Source organism: Phaethon aethereus (assembly GCF_964289735.1).
Source record: "Phaethon aethereus genome assembly, chromosome: 1".
NCBI classification, from domain to species: Eukaryota; Metazoa; Chordata; class Aves; order Phaethontiformes; family Phaethontidae; genus Phaethon; species Phaethon aethereus.
The window spans coordinates 60877547-60892497 of NC_138575.1; positions in this window are offsets into that span (position 1 = coordinate 60877547).

Genomic DNA, 14951 nt, shown 5'->3' on the forward strand with positions numbered 1-14951 from the left:
GGACAAAGAGGACAGAAAGAAGGAATGAAGAGCACCATGCCTGTTAGAAACTCCGCTTTCCTCTCTCGTGAAGAGGGTTGAATCCAAAGAGAGTCATGCTGCTGCCTCAATATCATGACCATTTTCCATTGGTCATGGGTGTGCTGCTCTGTTTCGTCCTTCAGTGTGGTCCCTGTCCTGGACCACCCAGTGGTGTGTCCACCTCCTGTGTTTCCACTGGCTCCAGGACTGCTTAGTCTGCACTCTGTAGGAAATGTGGAGGAGGCTTCCCTAGTATGAGAAGTGTTCATGGGTATAGTTGTGATGTTTCCAGCAGAAGCACCATTTCAGTAGCTTGCACAAGCTAAAGTAATTGTGTGAAATAAAATGGTTCTGTTTCTCAGGAGCTGGCTGTAGTATTCATTAGGTAACCAGCTACACCAGTTACAAGTGAGCATTTCTGCTGGCATTTTGCTAATTTTTCCTTTGAATTTTATGAGTCATGCCACAATGTAAGGTTTAGACACATTTTCCACACAGCAGTAAGTATTAAACAGGAAAAGCCCCTAAGAAACAATCATGATGAAAGGCTAAAACGTTTTCTACAGCTTTCACATTTGCCTGTGCAAATTTCAAATAACCCCAAAACACCATCATTTCTCCCCCTCACATATCTTTCTAAAACGGCTGTTATTTGAGGAGTAATATTTTATTTCTCCACCATTTTAATTTTGTCTCTGCAGGCAGGAGACTTCCAATGGCCAAGTATGAAGTTGCCCTCAGGCCAGGAAAGGCACTGTGTCAAAATAGTACAGGAAACCTGTGTGCTTATGAGCTTGAAGAAATGGTTGTATACAGAATAATTTTAACTTTCAGAAATGGTGGTGGGTTTTTTTAGTCTAATTCATTAGAAGAATACACAATATGGTGACAAAAGAAAGCTCTTTATCAGCATTAAATAGCTCAGAATGGTTGTTAAAAACAATGTGGTTTCTCAACTCAAAATACTTCATTGAGAGTTTTTCTCCCCTACATGGTCAATGTAAAACACAAGCAATAGAACCCGTTCCACCAAAAGATTTAAAACACTATTGATAGCCCTAGTGGTTTCTCTTGAGAAATTTGAAACTTAATATAGCTGTAGTCTTGCTGACCTGCAGTCAACTTCCCATGGCAGAGGAGAACTATAAAAAGCAAAGGTCTCTCTGGTTCAGTTACATACCTCATGGAATTTTTTTCTTTTCCCTGAAAGCTAAGTGTAGTAATAAAGCTGTGAACCAGTGGACCTTTTCCATTATTTTTCTTTCTGTATTTGCCACTACAAAGAGTGTATTTTATAATATGCATAAATAAATATATATGTGTATATATTAACCCTTATGATACTGATATTTTGAATGTCTAGGGTCACACTGAAAGATGTGAGAGTGGAATGAGAAGGAGAAGAGTATGAAGGCTGGAGTATTATCAGGAGATCTGTGAAAGTCTGAAGTGCCATTTTAAGTGTGGCATAGGGGAGGAGGTTCAAATCAAAGCCAGTGGAAAGAATCTCCTAACTTCTTGCAGCTTGATGGTGGTCAACTTTATGCCTAAAAGGTATTTTAAAGCCCTTTATGCTAGTGCTCTACAGCTAATACATTTAGTGGAGCTCTTCTTTACTCCATCTCAAGTTGTCTGTCTACAGATGACCCTTAAGCAGTGTCTGAAGTTTGCTCACGTGGCTCTTAACTTCTCTGTTTCTGATTAAAATCTTGGCCATATGAAGCAAAGGACCTTTCAGCGGGTTTTCTGGGGTTTGCCATATTGCTTCAGACCTTTTTAGCATCTACCAAGTTTTCTTGGATTTATATATTTCTTTACAGTATTGGATTGCTGAGAGTTGTGTGCAGAAGTGCCACATCAGAGACAGAGTTTGATATCTGAATTAGCAGACCAAAATCACATTTCTCTGCGTAGTAAAAAGAGGCTCCACCCATGGAGGAAGATCTCAGAGGAAGATTTCCTATGCCTTGTGATGAACCAAAGGGGGCACGTTTTTCTTAGTGAGATTATTGCATCCACCTTCTAGGAATCTGCGGGAGAAGGATGGACTTCACAACTCTATGAGAGTTATATTCCGAAGCCGTTTATTGTCTTGTCTGACTCCAATATATATCATAATTTTCGCTTAGTCACTGCGCACACACTCATGATTGGTTACAGCTTGTTACACACATTATTGCAATTGGCTATATACAAAATATCACGCGCTGTCCACGCGCCCCTCACATAGTCAGGATTGTTGCTTGCAGGTGTTCCTGTTTTCCTCGCTTCTTCTTAGTTGTTTATCACAGCTCCTTCTCCTCAAGGCCGAGCCGTGCAGATATCCAGCTGTTTACCAGCTTCTCAGTGCCACAGCTCCTTCTCCTTAAGGTCGAGCCATGCAGGGTGATCCCAACATCTCCCCCTTTTTGTTTATCTAAAAACAAAACCTGATGGATCATTTGTAACCTAAGGACTGCGAGGAAGATGGACTATCTGTACATTCTTGTATCATCCTGTGCCACGAACTCAGCCCAGCAGTCGGTAGGTGCCAGCTTTACGTGGGCGTCCCCACGGAGGCAACGATGGCCTTGCCATACACCGATCCCCCTGCTCTTCGGGAAATCCCAGTATTTATACATTTGCCAAGGAACGAGTTTCAACACACGTGGCCAGCGAGTGTCGGAACATGCCTCGGTTGTCACCTTTCAACATAGGGAACCTATGGCGCATGTGCCCGCTGGCCAGACGTGCTGCACGCGCCACAGCCATCCCGTCTATTGGTTCGTAGGCTTTGTTCACATGGCATCTTACCATAATCCAGCAGTCACATATCAACTATGCTTAAATTAATAGCAGAATGTTACAAGGCAAACAATTCTAGCTGTACTACTCCTAGCGATAGAAGCTACTTCTAGTGATGGAAAAAGTGCTTGTATAAAGCTATGAAAACCAATATTATATCTTACCAAAGGATTTGTAGTTATAGAGCGGTTTGCCCTAAAAGCTTTCCATGTTCCTCTCATGATACTGCTAATTTCAGTGTGATTTACCCATACATTTTCTTTTGGCTGAGGTGGCATCCAGATTGCGATGACACCTGATAGTGTCAAGATGTGTCCGACGATGACGATGGTGACTGTTTCACCCATGGTTTTACCCATTTTGTGGGTACCCAACGAGTTCCAGAATCTGCAATGACACAAGCATAACCTCGTCCCCAGGTTAGCAGTTGAAAAGGTCCTTCCCACATATTCTTTTCCAAATTTTTAACTTTTACTTGCACATTTTGTGTTAACTCAAACAGACTTCCTGTCATTCCTTTTACATGTTTCTCCTTCTGCTAGACGGAAATAATTTAACACATGTAAGGCTTTATTCAAATGTTCTTGGGGTGGTATGGTAGCCTCTCCCCCTTTTTGTTTTTGCAATAAACACTTCAGGGAATGATTCATTCGTTCAACAATAGCTTGTCCAGTTGGGGAATGCGGTATTCCAGTAACATGCGTCACTCCCCATTGAGCAAAAAAACTTTGGGTTGACTGGGCTACATAACAAGGACCATTATCAGTAATTTGTAGGGGTATACCATGTGCTGCGAATGCAGCTCGCAAATGCTTTTGTACATATCTACTAGTTTCTCCTGTTTGTGCAGTGGCCCAAACTACTGCAGAATAGAAATCAATTGAAACATGAACATATTTAAATCTTCCAAAGTCAGAAACATGTGTCACATCCATCTGCCATAGTTGTAGTGAATGCAATCATCGGGGACTAACTGTAATTGCGATTCCTGGGCCTATTTGTTGACAATCAGCACAAGTCTGTATAATAGCTCTAGCGTCACCTGCACTTAGATTAAATTGTCTTGCTAAAACTTTGGCAGATTGATGGAAAAAGGCATGAGAGGCTTGTGCTTGACCTAAACGGTCCGGGACAGGTCCAGCCCATACTGCGGCAGTCAGCCGATCAGCTCTTGCATTTCCTTCCACCAATTCCCCTGGAAGGTTGGTATGGCTGCGTATATGCATAACGTAATAAGGATGTCGTCTTTTCTGCAATAAAAAACAAAGCGTTCTAAATTGTTGATATAGCTGTTCCTGCTGTACCTGTCTGAGGATTGAACCTTCCAATCTTTGGAGTACTCCAACTACATATAAAGAATCAGTAATTATATTCACAGGTTCTTCAGACCATTAATTTAAAGGCTTCAATTACTGCCTGTAGTTCTACCTTTTGAACTGATCCTGGCACTACAAGTACCCGTTCTTTCCATTCTCCATGCTCTCGCCATACTATTGCTGCCTTGCCTGTTTTCCCACCACCATCCATAAATATGTAGCACCTTGAACTGGATATTGACTACACTTTGATTTTTCTTCTACTTCATGTTTGGGTTGTTTTTTGGGGGCTTTTTGGGGGGGTTTTTTGTTTTTTTTAAAGGTAAACATTTTGTGTGATGGATAATGAATCTAAATGTCACCCTCAAATTCTGCTAATGCAGTTTGGAAGGGAACCGAGTGCTGCAAAGCCCAAGTCAAATATTCTTGTTGTAATGGTATTAAAATCGTTTTCAGGTCCTTTGCCGATATATCAATAATTCTGTTGCGCCCTTTCATAATCAAATTTGCAAAACACTCTACTTTCATGGTGATGGTTTTTCTGTGCTACTGAGGTAAAAAGACCCACTCTATAAAATTCTCAATGGGTCCGCTTTTGATTCTAGCTTTGTTATCTACTGTATTATAAGCGCATAGGGATGTCGCTCATGATTGATTACTGCCAAAGTGATCCCTATCGAGGGGTCTATCCTAGAACTAAATGCTTGAGTTACCTTTTCAGAAATGTTTGCTACTGCTTCCCAGGCTTCCTTGGTCAATTGCCGAGGAGAGTTTAACCTGCTATCCCCTCGCAAGAGCTGAACCAAGGGCTCCATATCTTGGTTTGTGATCCCACAAATAGGTCGAATCCAGTTAACGTCTCCTACCAATTTTTGTACATCATTTAATGTTTTAATCTGAATTCTTAATTCAACCTTCTGGGGGGTTACCGATCAGTGATCATCCACCCCAAGTACCTCCAAGGCGCTTCAGCTTGTATCTTTTCTGGCGCCACTTGCAGCCCACTTTGTCTTAAAAGCTCAACGAGCTCCCCGATCATTTCTTCATGATTTAATTGATCACCGGCCAACAATATGTCATCCATATAATGATAGATGAGATATTGAGGCCACCTTTTTCTGATTGGCTGTAAAGCCCAATTGACATAAATTTGACACATCGTGGGTGAATTTTTCATGCCTGGTGGCAATACTGTCCAATGATATCTTTGCATGGGTTGCGCCTTGTTTGTACTTGGGACTGAGAATGCAAAATGTTTGGCATCATCTTCATGCAGAGGGGTTGTAAAAAAGCAATCTTTGAGATCTATAATCAAAAGCTTCCAATACTTCAGTATCATACAGGGAGATGGTAGCCCTGGTTGCAAGGCTCCCATGTCCACTATACCTTATTGACTTCTCACAAGTCATGTAATAGTCTCCATTTTCCACTTTTCTTTGGAATCACAAAAACAGGTGTGTTCCAAGGACTAGTGGTTGGCACAATATGGCCTTTTTCGTCAATGACTCCAGGGAGAACAAAAAGTCCCTAATTTGTTGCTGAAGATCATCCTAATAACAAAGCACTCAATCCATATCCTAATGGTCCATTTGCGTTAGTCGGGACATCATAAACCGACATGTCCCATAAGGTAACTTCTACTGTTGTTTCCACCTCCATTCCGGCGCTCCCTCTGGTTTGGGCGCTGAGGCTTGCCAAGCAGCCTGGTGGTGCTTCCCCATTTGTGTCGTCGTGTGGGATGCCTTCGCGCTCGGTCGCCCGTTTCCCAATTTCATACCATCCCGATGATACTTTGAACAACATTCTGAGGCTTGATGACCAAATTTTTGACATCGACCACATGGTGCTCCTGCTGGGCCTATTCCTTGCTGAAAGGGTCCTTGTTGGAAGGATTTATGACCTGTCTCAATCTGCCTAGGTCCTTTCCTTGTGGCCTTGCACTGAGCTCTAAAATGGCCTGTTTTTCCACAATTAAAACATTTTTTCTCCCCTTTTCCATTTATAAATGGCTTAATTGCTGCTGCAAAGGCACTTGCGAGTGTTTCTGCCTGATGTGTGGCAGAGCCTACTCTGTTGCAGGCTTCTATCATTTGTACTAACGTTGCTTCTTTTGGCAAAATTAACAAAATTCTTTTACAATCTACATTGGCATTTTCTACTGCTAAATTCAACAACACTGCTAGTTTTGCCTCTTCATTGGTATACACTTTATTCAAAGTGTCTCTCAGACGATCAACAAAAGACATATATGGTTCATCTCTCCCTTGTCTAATTTGAGTGTAAGATGGTTGCCTCTTTCCCTCCTCAGGGACTGTTCGCAACGCATTCAATGCTAGTCGCCCAACTAATTGCAAGGCTTCTAAGGGCAGCTGAGCTTGCAATCTAACATCCACAAACAGTCCCTGGCCTGTCATTTGTTCCATAGTAATGTTCTGGAGTGGATCGCCGTCTTGACGCTCCAGGTTTCTCAGGGCTTCTTGCATACAGAGTTTATACCATCTGTCTGCCCACAATAACCTTTGGGTTGGTGTCAACAACATATCTATCATCTGCCGACAATCCCATGGTGTAAGAATCATTCCCGTGAATATGTTATCTAATAGAGCTTGCGTGAAAGGTGATTGCAAGCCATAATTTTGTACTGCCTTCCGCACTTTCTTAATCAAGTCCCAGTGAAATGGGTCCCAGCGATTGGGCCCGTGAGGCTGTACACTAACAGGAAATGCCATCGGTAACTCTGTTTTCTCGTCTTTCATCGCTCCTAAAAAAAGGTCTTTCCACCGCTCCCTAGGGTCGCCTTTCATTCTAGGCTCTTGCCTCCCTATAGTCTCTACAACAGGCTCTTCTCCTTTATCACTGCTATCAGGCAACAGGGGCCGTAAAGGTGGCAGGGGCTCGGCTGAGGGCTTCAAAACTACGGCTTTCGATCGGTTAAGCCTGGGTGGTTTCGGGAGTGGTGAAGCCCGCCCCATCAATCTTTCACATGGGCACACAGAGGAACATTGAGTACATTGTTCTGGGCAGCTTTGTCCCGTCTTGCCCTCACATATATCATCGTAGATCTGTTTCTCTGACTTATCTAATGCGGCCAGTTCACCCGGTGCATCTGGCACCTCAGGCGGTGCATTTGGAGTCGCTGAAGGTCCTGGACCCTCTGACTCGGTTAAGAAGGGATTGGTTGAAAGCAGTTTAACAGCCTCCTCCACATCAGCTGCAGCTTTTCTCTCTGCCTTTAAGGCTTTTAATGTGGTTAATATCAACTTCCACGCCGTCACTAACTCTGCGGCGGTTTTCTCAATACGCTCCCATAACATTTTTCCTATCTCCTCCCACGTCTCTGCCTTAAACGCCACAGATGGATCGGGGGGGTACCCTTTCTTTCGGCTCCAAATTAGAAGCCTTCTAAGTGTATATTCATCATATTTCAGTCCTCTCTTAGAGAGCATGTGCAGCAGGAGTCTGACTATCGCCCCTTCTTCATGCGATGTGTTCTGCCCCATGCCGCCCCGGTTGCTCACCTCACCTCGCTGGGTGCTTCTCCGTTGCAATGTATTCCTTTTTCTTTTTCCTTGCGTCAGTCCCGCTGACTGCAATTCTTCCAACCGGGCTTCTCCTGCGGCATCCTCTGCGCTCGACCGGTGTTCAACGATGAGATCCCAGAGATCGTATCACGTCGGGGTCACCAGTTGCGGGAGAAGGATGGACTTCACAACTCTATGAGAGTTATATTCCGAAGCCATTTATTGTCTTGTCTGACTCCAATATATATCATAATTTTCGCTTAGTCACTGCGCACACACTCATGATTGGTTACAGCTTGTTACACACACTATTGCAATTGGCTATATACAAAATATCACGCGCTGTCCACGCGCCCCTCACACAGTCAGGATTGTTGCTTGCAGGTGTTCCTGTTTTCCTCGCTTCTTCTTAGTTGTTTATCACAGCTCCTTCTCCTCAAGGCCGAGCCGTGCAGATATCCAGCTGTTTACCAGCTTCTCAGTGCCACAGCTCCTTCTCCTTAAGGTCGAGCCGTGCAGATCAATGCCACAGCTCCTTCTCCTTAAGGTCGAGCCATGCAGGGTGATCCCAACAGGAATCTATGGTGACTTCTTACAGGACTGCAATTTATGCGAAACCAGGGTAGGGGCTGCATAGGTTGAGAGAGTGCCTCATCCTGATGTCAACTCCATGGAAGTAACTGAATGGTTGTACAGGAGACTAATGAGTGAGCCAAACGACTGGAAGAAAAGCAGAAAAGAAAGCTGAGAATGGACCTACTCAAATGATGAACTTGGGTCTGAATCTGGGCAGATCCCAGACAAATAATGCTAGCTGCATTCCTGTTCAAGGTCTCAATATTTCTTACTCTTCCTCTGTCTCCTGGGGACTAGCTTAAGAGACCCTTACAATTCTTAGCTGTGAGGGCAAGTGTGCGGTGCAGAGCTAGAATAAGAACTCATGGGGTATTTTGCTACATGGACTTTGGTAAAAATGAACCTAGTAGTCCTGGCTCAGGTGCTAGGATAGGGCAGTTACAGAGGTCAGCAATGGGAACTCAGTGGGTCCAAACGTAGAAAGTGTTCATTTTCCATCACCTCATCAGACAACTGCCTCTCAACATAGCTAACATTGTTAACAGATTCTTTGTAGGCATTGCAGCTATGTTATTTATTTTGCAGTGTGGCACAGATTAATAGTTCTCTGACAACTCTGCCCCAAGGCTTCGAGAGCCTTTATGTAGGCAGTCCACACTCAGGAAGAGCTGTGGTAACAGCTCCTTTGCCAAGCCTCCGAAAGAGTGGCGGGGGGTGCCAGACCTACTCACGTATATAACCTGTGTGGGGGCAGGGGTGGCTGTTGCCTCCTATGGATTCTGTCTGAAGCCTTCATTGAGCTGGATCGCCTGCTGCCTTATGAGTTGGGAAATGGATAGCATTGCTTTCCACACTGAATTGAGGAAACTGTGAACAGGAACTTAGTGGAGTTTTTCTTTTTCCATGGGTATTTCTAGTGGTTGTGGAGAGGATCACCTGTTTTTATGTCATTTAGCAAACTGTAGCATGTCTGTAGCATTTGCTGGTTTCTTTAAGCATTCCTACCAATGTATCTCTCCTGTCAACCATATAAATTTAGTATTGCTTTTCCCCCGGAGGTGATTTTTCATATGGAGTATCAGTGTATAGGAAGGGTTAAAATCTTGAAGCTATTGAGTCCTTTTTAATTTGGCATTGTTGAGCTGAAGAAAGTCTACCTGTTCTTGAGCAGGTCACAGAGTAACTAGAAACAATGGAGCAAGAGAGAAACTGAAAAATCCATTCCCGGTTCTGTGATTACAGCAGAGAAATTTGTGAAACTAAAGTACCCTTTCTGGACTTCAGGTTGAGTAGACACTATATTTGCTCTTATGTTTGAGAAGTGTTTGTCTTGTGTTTGTTAACTATTGAGGTTTCTTTTCTGAATTTTTGGAAGTGAAAGGAATTCTTCTGTGGGCTGCAACTGGGGAGTTTTGTGCAGGACCAAGGCAAGACAAGGGCAAAATTCTTTTTCAGAGACATTCTGTTCTGTTTTGGAGGTTGGTCAGTTTAAGATAGTGTGTTTTTATGGCTGTGGTAAACCTGTACAAGACAATGATAGTGACTTTTTTTTGCATCAGAAGCTGTCATTGTTCTTAGGCAGATTTCAGCTGTAATCTTTATTGCAAGTTTTATTGAAAGTTTTTGCAGACTGTTCACAAAGGAGAAACCAAATGTGCTATCTACAGACTGGTAAGTAGAGTACTTCATTAGGGCGAGACAGGTACACAAACTGAAACAAAGGAGTTTTTCATCTTTTTCGTCTACTTAACTTACTTGAATACACTATCTCTGAGAAGACAAAAGAATTAAGAGAATGATTTACATCAAGGAATTGGTCGATGCACGCTCAGTTACTGAAGATAAAAATCAGAGCAATTTGTCTGCCATCTATTGTCATCGACAATGCAATTGGCAGCTCTGATTTAGACTATCGGACAACTAACAATTTCCATCTCCTTAGCTCTGTCTTAGTCATCTGACTAACCCTGTACAATCAACCCTAGCATCTGACAGAGGCTTGGGGCTTTGATGAAACCAAGAATATCAGCCTTGGGAGTGCAAAAGAAACCAAGAATATCAGCTTTGTTGGTTTGAGAAAGCAGTATGATACCGTCTTTTATTGCCATGGCAGTTCAGTTGTTTGTTGTTTCAGCTTCTAGCCTGGCATACATTCAAGATCCAAACAAGAACATATTAACTACAAAGCACGGTAGTGACTAAGATTGCTGTTTTCTGTTCCTCAGTGGGAATGAAATTCAATGAAAATGAGGTACCTCATCTGCATCAATGCTTCTAGCAATCCTTCTAGATAAATATCTAGTAAATATCTATGTACTTTAATGATAGAAAAATATGTCTTTCTGATTTTATACTGATTTTTAATTGATCTGTAATAATCAGGATAGAAAGTGGCACGTTTGCAGGACACTTCTTGGAAAAAGTTTAAGATTTATGACTGGAACTGGCTGTTCTGCATAATATACCATTGCTACCTTAAAAGTAATTATTTATTTTGAGTTGCTTAAAATACAAAAAAAAACCCACCAAAAAGGCATAAGAACTAGAGATGGAACAACCAATTAAAAGGGGGATTTTCAAAATTTGTCACAATGTGGATTATGTTTTCAGAATGTTTTTTCCCTGAAACCACTTTTTCTTGCATAGTATCTTAGGGTAACTGTAAGAATTCCTCAGAGAACTGATATCAGGGCAATATTGATAATGCATTTTGTCTGTCTTATAGTTCAGAAATCCACCAAAGAGCAGTATTTTATGAGCTACTGGGTAGATCTTGGATTTGCAACCATTTAGAGTCTGACCTGATAATACTAATTCCAACACAGAAGTACGACTACAAAAAGGTGCTGCGTTTGGGTTTTTTTTTTTTTGGTGGTGGAGAGGATTTTAAAAATTACTTTTTTTAAAAAAGCATTTATACATTTTCTGGCAGAATATGGAATAAATTGTCCAAGACAACATGGTACTTATTAGAAATCCAGGAATGACCTTATAGGCTGGAATAGCTGGGAAGCTAGCAAGACCTTTTTACTACTTATTAATTAGCATGGTTTTGTACATAGGCAGGTATCATGACACAATCTGACATGTTAGAAAAGGATGTGCCACTGATGTCCCCTCAGTGGTAAGGCCAGAGTAAAGTTCCCGTAGGTCCCTAGTAAACAATTTCCTAGTGCAGCACTGAAAAGACTTGAAGTTGTCTTGAGAAACAGTATTGTTATTTCTAGGAAATGGAGCAGTGGCTGTAATTGGTAGTGAAAATCAGGATGAATGCAAGAATTCTGAACAAAGAAACCTTACTTTTGTACTAGGAAAGTGTATCAGAAAGACGAAATTTGTCACAGTTTTTGTGAATTTGTGTTGTGTGGTTATGTCCCACCGTACAGGGACTCACAGTCTCACTTTGCACTCAAAGAGACTGTGCTGCAGACTCATACCAGGACACCCTTCTCTATTCCTGTGTAATTCTCATGTTCACTTTGAATTTACCCTTGCATTTCCTTCTCATGTGACCTGATTTAGTCAATCATCTCGTGTATCAGTGTTTGGATTAAGTCAGAGGTTTGTGTGTAACAGGGAGGCAAGTTTTGTAGGGAGGCTAGTGTATTTTATTAGACCTGCTGATTTATTTGAAAACTTTTGGACTCACAAATCCAGTATAGCCTAGGGGGGGTGTATATAAAAAGGGTGTTGTTCTACAGGAGGACGGACCTGCTGGGATTGCTCTGACATGTTCACTCTGCAGGAGGTAGGACAGGTGGTAAAATAAACCAGCCAAGACATGCGTGTGGGGAAAGCATAGAGTAGTGGAGCAGAACCGTTCAGTCTCAGCAACAGCTAATGCCTGACAAAGTGCTATCCCAGTAACCAGAAATCTGTATCTGCTCCCACACTGACTGCTTGGTGCAGTAAAATCGTTGTCTAAAACTCTCTTGACTATCCACACTTTCATTGAGGGAAGTGATGGATACAGGTTTTTTGCAACTCATGGTATGCATCATTTATGAGCATGTTTGCATCATGAATGTTGTTAACAGTTCCCCGTGGCAAAGGTGCGAAGATGCTGAAGACATGGTATTCTTTCCTGCTGTGTTGGCTGTCCTTGCGGTTTGAGGCTAATCCTGGTGTTAAAGTGAGGATTACTCAGAAGGGGCTGGACTATGGTATGTCTAACATTGCCAGAAGTTAATTTATGATAAACACTCTATGCACAGAATAGAGTTCCTTAACAAAGGTGCAACGTCGAAACAAGCCTCGTAATATTGAAACAGAATAAATTCCTTTTGTTACCTCACACCAGGAACACCCTTTGTCTATTCTCTCACTTATTTCCTTCCTTTTTGTGCACCCCAGGTGTGAATTTATCCTTGCACCGGTGATTGCATTCCCCTACAGTCCAACAGTGTTTCTCCTACATCCTTCATATCGATCTACTTTCTTAGAACTAGAATGAGATGGTCACCTAATTGCTCCTTTTTTAAAAGTGTCAAAAAACTGATTTTGAAAGTGCAATATTTAATTGAAGATAATAAGACATAATTGGAAAAAAAGCTTACAATTTTGGAACAGCCACATAGCTGCACACTTACTCTTATTCCTCCATTTGGCATGGTATAGCATCTGCATGTGCCATTCTTTCAAAAATATCTAGTAGCTGCCATAATTCTGCTGCTTTACAGAATATCAGCAATTTCCACAATATATTTTCTTTACTCTTTCTATCATGCCAACTTTTGCTGTCTCTTACCTAAGGCTTACTCCATGGGTGTGGAGGGCACACAGTACAATTTCAATTGTTTATAGAATTAATATTAATAATAAAGGTTAACAAGGCACAAATTCAACAAAGGCTGGGTCATGCTAAGGATTAATCATCATTTATGTTCTGAACATGCTGACAAGTAAACAATGGACTTGTGAGATGAACAGTAGAAGCTCAGGGTTTATGCCTTCAAGATGAAAGCAAGGATCAGGTCCACTTATTTCTCTGTATAAGCATTGTTATAAAGGCATTTGAGGAGTTGAGAAGTGCAGGGCAAACATCAGTCACCCAAAACAGAACTGATCTCCATATCTTTTCATGACACACAGGAGAAATCACTCCCTAGGGGTCTCTCATGCCTTTGGAAATGAGAATTCAGCCTGGTGTTTCTTAATGTGAGCCCAGCAGTTCTTGTGACATTCAGCATAGCCTTCAGGTGCTGAACGAACAGATTAAGTTTGCACACCCCTGCATCAGTAGTAAGAACAGACATAAACAGTATGCCTCCCAAAGGTATTTCTCATATTTGAAGAGCATGGTGCCTGTCATGGCTTTTCCCTAAATACGAGATTCAAAGGCTGGGGCAATAGATCCTGCCTGCATGCTCCTTGCCTGCTGCAAGAACCTTGAGAGAAATTCCACTGGGATCACTGGCTGCCTTCACTGACACTCATAAGAGAGCTTTAAGTTATTTCACTCAGAGCCCATATTTTGCTTTGGAGGCAGGAATTCCCAGGGAATCATAACTTACCGCTCCTTCATAAAAGTTGCATTTTATAAACAGGTATTCCAGTGTTGAGTTATCATTGACCTCAATTCTTTGCTTTTTTAATACACTGAAGTCTGAGGGAGAAAAAAAATAGATATTTTGTATTCAGCAATTTTGAGGCCAAAAGCTGAAGAAACTCATGCTAAAAATATCTGAAAGCAGGACATCATTAAAGTTTTAACAGTGTCTTCATCAAAGATGAGCAAAAAGAAGGAAGACACAAGGAATCTGGGATTTAAAGATGTTCTGTTTTTTGATGATAGGGTCTGTGTGTATTATCAATGCAGAGGTAGCATTGAAGCATTCAGGGAAGTAGGGATTCCTTAAAGCAAGGAGAGAAGGTAAGGAAATAAGTCAGAGACCTGCAGCATGCTGTAACGGATAAGGTGCAGTGGCAAAGAAAGAAACAGGAAGAAAACATTTGAAAGGATTGTCTTTAAACCTCAAACAACTTCCTGTACACAAGTAACAATCCAGATAGTTCCTCATTTGACATAGCAGCCTTTCAGATGCATATATCACACTTTTTCCATAAGTAAACACTACATATAGAAGTTATCTTGCTACTTCTTAACTGGCTTTTTCATTCAACAGGTATGAGACAATCTGAGGTAAAGGTAATGACCAGTTGTTTCCCAAGGCTATCCACATTGTGAGTGAAGGAAGTATAACAGTTTCAGTAACCTGACAAGAGTTCTAGAATATAAAATACAATTCAGGGACAAGATGATCCTAACAGATGATCTTGATCTTGGGTTAAATGATTTGTATGTGAGGCTAACAGAAGTTATAAATATGTGTATAAGTAGTTGGAAGGAGGTCTAGGCAAGGATCATAGAATCAGAGCGTTTCAAGAACAATGTTAAAATTGATGATTAAAATATTTGGCAGTGTACCTGGACCTCTTGGTACCTGAATCCAATCTGCAAGGCCATGTGCTTTCCTCTGTCCCCTTGTAGGCAGGAGAATTGGGATGGAGCTCCTGAAGCAAGCAGTATTGAAAGAGACCTTCCCAAGTTGGAGTGGGCAGGAGAGTTTCTCAGTTGTTAAGGTCAACTATGTAATTTCAAGGTAAGTAAAGGAAACACATTTCAAAGTTTTAGGAATAAACATCTTATGGTATTGTTACTGCATAGTAATAATTATGCAGCCATTATTTTTGTTCCTTGTAAAATTTTAACGGTTCATCTAACTCTGCTCCC